We start from the raw sequence: 6,388 nt of genomic DNA on the forward strand, positions 1-6,388 counted from the left end.
GGAGGGGCCGCAAGGCCCGCGCGCAGGGCCCATCTGGAGCGGAGCGAAGCAGATCGAAGCGCGGCACGGGGCGCACAGTGGGTGCTGGGGGCGGCGGGGCCCGCGGGGGGCCAGGCCGAGGCGCGCCCGCTCCCCTCCTCCCTTGCACGCTCCGCGCAGGAACGCTCAGGCTGCCCACATGGTCTCAGGGTGTATCTGCTGCCAGCGACCCTTATTCCCACAACAAAGACGGTCGTCTGCCCGGGGCCACCTCCCTCGGCGCAACCGGGACGCACCGCAGCTGAGGGGCGTCCCCGTCCCCCAGGCGGCAGCCCAATGGGCAAGCTTCAGAGCCGTCCCTGGTAGGTGCAGGTGTGCGAGCACCCAGGTCAGCCGGGGCCCCGCCAGGACGGGGACCGGGAAAGAGACCGAGACGCGGTCGCGTAAGGACGGTACAAAACCCTAAGGTGGCGCCCACCGGGCGCCGGCAACGCCGCCTCAGCCGCGATTTAAAGGGCAGTGGGGGCGGAGGGATACCGGCCAGCGACCGGACGGCCGCGAATCCCTCCGCCACGAGGGGAGGGAACGGCTCGCGCTGAATCGCCCTTTGTCCCTCCGCCGTCGGGAGCGCCCGGCGCGGAACTCGCTCCCCGCGCGTGCCCGCGTCCCGCACAGAGCCCCGTGGAAGCTCCGCGGCGGCCAGGCCGAGCGGGAGGCGCGCGCACGCTGTGGCGGCCGCGCGGCGCGGTGTCCCTCCGCCGTCGAGGCCGCGGCCTCCTTTTCGTATCCTTCCACCGTGCCCGGGCGGGGTCCGGGCGGCTCACCGGGGGCGGCGACGCGGCGGCGGTGCGGGCGGCGGGGCTGCGGGGCGATGAGGTGAGGACGCCCAGGGACCGGAGGCGGCACCGCGCGGCGCACGGACCTGGGACACGGAGTCCCGAAGCCGACGGACGCGTTTCGTACGGACGGCCGTACGCGAGGCGGAGGTGAGGCCCCGGGCGGCGGGGCTTGGGGGCGGGCGCCGGGGGCGCGGCGAGCTGAGGCCGAGGGCGCGGGAGGCGCGGGGGGCGCGGCGGCGGCGTCGGCGGCTACCGGGTGGGGGCGGGGGGCTCGGCCGCCGCGGGGACTCATTTTTCCCGTCAGCGGAGGTAGCGGGCGGTGCTGCGGCCCGCTCCGCCATCTTGGATTTTACTCTCCATTTTTCTCTGGAATTATTTTTGGTGATTAATTTTCTGAGGGGACCGGGACTTGGGGCCCGGCGGCGCGATCCCGCATCGCAGCTGCCGGGCAGCGGGGCCTTGGACGCGCCCCGAGGAGGAGCCGGGCGGCGCGGACGGTGAGTCTGGGGAGGGGGGGCGCCGGCGCGGGTGTGCGGGGGGCGGCCTCGGCGCCGGGGGGGGGGGGGGCGTGGGGGGCCGCGGGCCGGGGCCGGTGGCTGGGCTGCCGGGGCCGGTGGCGGGTGGGGCTGGGGCCGGGCGCGAGTGGTCGGGCGCGGGGGGCGGGGCTTCGTCCGGGCCGGTGCGGGGCCTGCAGTGGTGGCCGCGGCCGGAAGGGAGCGGTAGCGGCCGCCGGGCAGCGTCGGGGCCGGGCCCGCGGCCGCACGAGGGGAGCAGCCCCGCCGCTCGCGATTGGGGGACTCTGTTTTCCCTGTTCTCCAATGGGCAGCCGTGAACCGTCTCGCCCAATCTGCTCCCGCTGCCGCGCTGAACTTTTTGTTTTTGTTTTGGTTCGAGCGCATTTCGGAGCCCTCGGGAGCTCGTCCTGCAGCCCACCCTCCTTCCCGACGGCGCCTCCGGCCGTGGCCCGCCGTCCCCGCGGCCGCTGCTTCCCCTTTGTGCTTTATCCGCTCTTCCTTCGTCCCCGGGTGTGTGTCTGTCCTTCCACGTAGCCGCGGATGATGTGCACCGTTGTCACCTCCGCCTTGGAAGGGGGAACAGGCAGGTTTTCACAATGACAACTCGATCCAATTTGCTGGATTCACATAGAAACAAGTTGGGTGCTGAAAAATTCATTCTGGGTTTATTGGATCCAGGTCTGGAGCAGTAACTTACGGTCTGCTAAGTGGTGGAACTTTAGGAATACCGGGGAGGTGAACGTGTGTTTTTTGAAGTTAATATTTAAGAATTTGCCAAATGAAATCTACCTGGAGTGGAGGTAGTTTTCCTTAGGATAGTGGGCGGATGAATTAATTTGATTGATTTTGATTCTTTGTGTTTTTTAGATTTAAACTAGTTTGATATAAAGTGTAGGTGAGGATGGCCGTGTAGGTCTGAACTCTGCTGGGTAGGATCTTCAGAGGAAGCAGTTGACACCTATAACTTTCTTCCTTTAGTCTTCAATGTTGAGAACACGCCTATAATATTGGCAATTAGTAGTAAAAACAGATATTTTGAAAAGGGATGAGGAAATCATTTTTGCCTGAAATAATCACAGATATTGTGCGCATGTTGAAATACATAAATTGCTACTTGCTGTAGATACAGATTTATTGTGTACCTGAAGGTTTAGCAATTTGAACCGCAGGTGTGGCCCTGTCTCTCTCGGAGCGCCTTATAATCCGGGGTTAGAGTCCACAAACGCTCTAATCCCGACATCTGTGGGAACTCCAGCCCATTTTTCACTTTTTAATCTCGAAACATTCTACTTTCTGGTTCCTCTCCCAAGCTCTGGCTGCACTAGCTTACCATGCCTGGTTCCTGTCGGCCGTGCCCTACTGGGCATTCCTCCACCCCTTTTCTCCACCCCCGTACACACACGTCTTTGTGAAAAGCCCCTTGAGAATGTTGCCACCTCGTGAAACCACACACGCACATACACACACACACACACACACATACACACACACGCCTCCCCTTGAGAATGTTGCCACCTGGTGAAACCTGCGCGCGCGCGCGCGCACACACACACACACACACACGCGTCTCTTGTTATCTCGTCCGCACACGGGCAGGTACAGAGTAGGTACTCATAGACACTTGATGAATGGGTTCATGTATTAATCTCCAAGTTGTCAAGCTTAATAGTTTGTATTAGTTTTTGAAAATAAATCCACTTTAATGCTATTTACAAGCATCATTATTTTTTAAAAACTGAGTTGGAGAGTGAAGGGAATATGATAGATACTTGTTCAAGCAGAGAGTAGGACTCGATTCTTTATCCATAATCTTTGAAACCAAACTGTTGCACTACTATTTTCCAAGCGCTCTCGCGCCTGTATTTTCATCTGCCCTCCCAAACACCCTGAACTTCTCGTGCTCTGAACTTTTCATTGTCGTAGCAGATGCCAGTGGGCAGTACTGGGGAAGGTGGAGGTGGATGGAAAGTAGCTGCCTCTGAGAGGGAGAGGTGCGTGAAGGAAGTGTCCCGGTGTCTGCATGTCTTTCAGCAGGGAGTTTGGTGGGTAGAGGAAGTTGTTTGGTGATTTTTCCCTTGAGTTATTTGAAAATGGGATTTTATCAATTTGTAGGTTTATAGGGCATGGATACGTGGCCAGGTTGTGTGACAAAGAGATTTGTGTGTGTGGCATCTAAGCAGCCCTCTGTCCCCAGGAATGTCCTTCCCATGGCTTACAGACCAAATCCTTTCAGATAAGTCGTCGCGGTCCGGTTATTTCGTGTTTCTGTGTACCATGTATGAGATTAACTTTGTCTCCAGTAGCAAAATCCTTTTCCTTGGACAGGAGTTCCAGGACTATGTCAGCCCTAGAACACTCTAATGGTTAAGAATCTTCCGCACACTTTTTTTTTTTTTTTTTTTTTGAGACGGAGTTTCGCTCTTGTTACCCAGGCTGGAGTGCAATGGCGCGATCTCCGCTCACGGCAACCTCCGCCTCCTGGGTTCAAGCAATTCTCCTGCCTCAGCCTCCTGAGTAGCTGGGATTACAGGCACGCGCCACCATGCCCAGCTGATTTTTTGTATTTTTAGTAGAGACGGGGTTTCATCATGTTGACCAGGATGGTCTCGATCTCTTGACCTCGTGATCCACCCGCCTCGGCCTCCCCAAAGTGCTGGGATTACAGGTGTGAGCCACCGCGCCCGGCCTCTTCCGCACACTTATAACCACAGGGAGTGTGTGTCTTCACTCCATCACCCTGTTAGCTCCAGTACTGCGTGTTACGGAAATGCAGGGAGTGATCCATTATGTGTGTGCATGGGGTTAATTTGGGGCTAGCTGGCATCCAAATGAGACAGACGTGAACACCAGGCTATCTTCTAGGGCTGTGTACAAAATTATGACTGTTGTATATAATTTTAGGAATAGTTGAAGGACCATGGAATAAGAATACCATTCTCTGCTCTGTCAATATTCGTATAAGTCATTGGAAGGACCTAATCTCTCTTCATCTACAGAACGACTCAACAACCTCTGAGGTCACTTCCAATCCAAAATTATATTAGTACATATTAGTACTTCATCTTTTACACTGCACTACCATCCTGTTTTCTCCTAAGAATTATTTTAATCACATTTTGACATCTAATTATCTTAGTTCATCGGCATGTTTCATGTAGTTTACCTCCTTTTTTTTGAAATGTCATTATGAGATAATCAATCAATTGGGTTTTAGAATTGAGAGACTAGGGTGTCAGTGGCCCCCAGAGCTTGATTGGGGGCCTGTATGGCTCTTACAGTGCCAGTTGCATCTCTGTAAGCTAGGTTTGTCTATTATGATAGCACGCTAAAGAAGACAGTAAATACATCAAGGGATCATTTGCTGGTGAGAAACCTGTAGGTGGTACATGCTCAAGCACTGGAGTAAGCCCCAGACCTCAGATTAAAGATGAAGGTTTTAGACCCAACCTTACCACTTAGTAGCACTTTGAGTTTAGGAAAGCAATTTGTTTCTGAGTTTAGCCTCCTAATGCTAGGGCTAGTACCTGTCCCACGTCACAGGGTTTCTGAGCTAGCGAATCCCGAGTCATGCATGTTAGGGTGAACCAGTAGAAACCTAATGCATGTGTTCTGACACCTTTGTGTCTAACTTGTGCCACCTTTATAGCAATGCCTGGCCAGCAGCTCTTTAATGGCACTGGGATTGCCTCTCAGGCCCTGTGCAAAAGGCCTCTTCAGTGAAGGGTCATTGTACTTCCTGTTCTGTACTTTTCTACCCTGTTCTCAGGTAAATTCCTCCTTCCACACACACACACACACATGCTTTCCTTTGCTTTTGGTCCCTGGCTCACGTAGTAGCCCTGACTGATTTTCTTGAAAATAGGCGCTCTCACGCGCCCTCTAGTGTTCCCAGGACGTGACGAGTATTCCAGCACCACGAACAGTGCCTGGTGGCTCTGGTAGAGTCTTCGTTAAGTTTGTTGAACTGAGTGGATTCTAGGTCTGCCTGATGAATCATTTTGTCTGTCTGATTTGTATAACAGGGTTGAAATGTCTAATACATTTTAATGATCTCTGAGGAGTATTTTTATTTTCGAGGAAATGCTTACGTTGCATCATATGAAGAAATAGATATTTTTAGTAAGAAAAGCAATTTGCTCTTAGGAAGCTGGAGCTTTCCTCATTGAGAAGTAAAGGGGGGCTTGAACCTTCAGCCAGTGAGCCAGTGGCACCATAGGAAACCCCACTTCTTTATCCCCCATTGGAAAGGAAGCAAAACCAGACATAAGGGTTTAGAGGAAATATTTGTTTGCTGCATATAAATAGGGACCAGGAGGGGTTTTGACCCAAAAAAGGTAATTTTTTTTTTTTAAACCGGGTCTTGTAGCCTCCCAGGCTGGAGAGCAGTGGTGGAATCCTGGCTCACTGCAGCCTCAATCTCCTTGGCTCAAGCAGTCCTCCCACCTTGGCATCCTAAGTGCTGGAATTATAGGATGAGCTGACATGCCTGGCCTCATTTTTATATTTACAATTTTGATTTATTTTTTTCCTGATCATCCCATCTCAAGTCCATTCTCACATTAGTCTCTCTCCTAACATCCTGTTTGTTTCTCTTACAACTCATACCAGAACTGATAATCATACTTACTTGATTATATCTCTTCCCACAGTATGCCCTGACCTCCATGCAATCAGAAACCATGTCCGTTTTGTTCTAGAGTTTTACTCTTCAAATATGGGGCAATGTGTGCTGAAAATTTTGTTTGGGGCCTGGCGTGGTGGCTCACGCCTGTAATCGCAGCACTTTGGGATTTTTTTTGGGAGGCTGATGTGGGTGAATCACGGGTCAGGAGTTCAAGACCAGCCTGGCCAAGATGATGAAACCCCGTCTCTACTAAAGATACAAAAATTAGCTGGGCGTGGTGGTGGGTGCCTGTAATGCCAGCTACTGGGGAGGCTGAGGCAGAGAATTGATTGAACCCAGGAGGCGAAGGTTGCAGTGAGCTGAAATCACACCCCTGCACTCCGGTCTTGTTGACAGAGGGAGACTCTGTCTCAAAAAAAACTTTTTTTTTT

The 6,388-nt window shown here is 53.5% G+C and overlaps 1 protein-coding gene across 5 annotated transcripts in view; it reads left to right on the forward strand.

Annotated features, from left to right (window-relative positions):
• The first annotated feature begins 542 nt into the window (after nt 1-542).
• Nucleotides 543-6,388, forward strand: part of KMT5B (lysine methyltransferase 5B) — a 59,106-nt gene continuing 53,260 nt past the window's right edge. For 3 of the 5 annotated variants that reach the window (XM_017536946.2, XM_017536949.2, XM_037741521.1), the window contains exon 1: nt 543-965. The gene's annotated coding sequence lies outside the window, so the exon portion shown is untranslated. Of the gene's footprint in view, nt 966-1,113; nt 1,316-6,388 lie in introns of those variants that run through there. The other 2 variants (XM_017536947.2, XM_017536950.2) reach the window with 1 other exon arrangement.

Source organism: Cebus imitator, unplaced genomic scaffold (genome assembly GCF_001604975.1).
Source record: "Cebus imitator isolate Cc_AM_T3 unplaced genomic scaffold, Cebus_imitator-1.0 Scaffold102, whole genome shotgun sequence".
In the NCBI taxonomy this organism is placed as follows: domain Eukaryota; kingdom Metazoa; phylum Chordata; class Mammalia; order Primates; family Cebidae; genus Cebus; species Cebus imitator.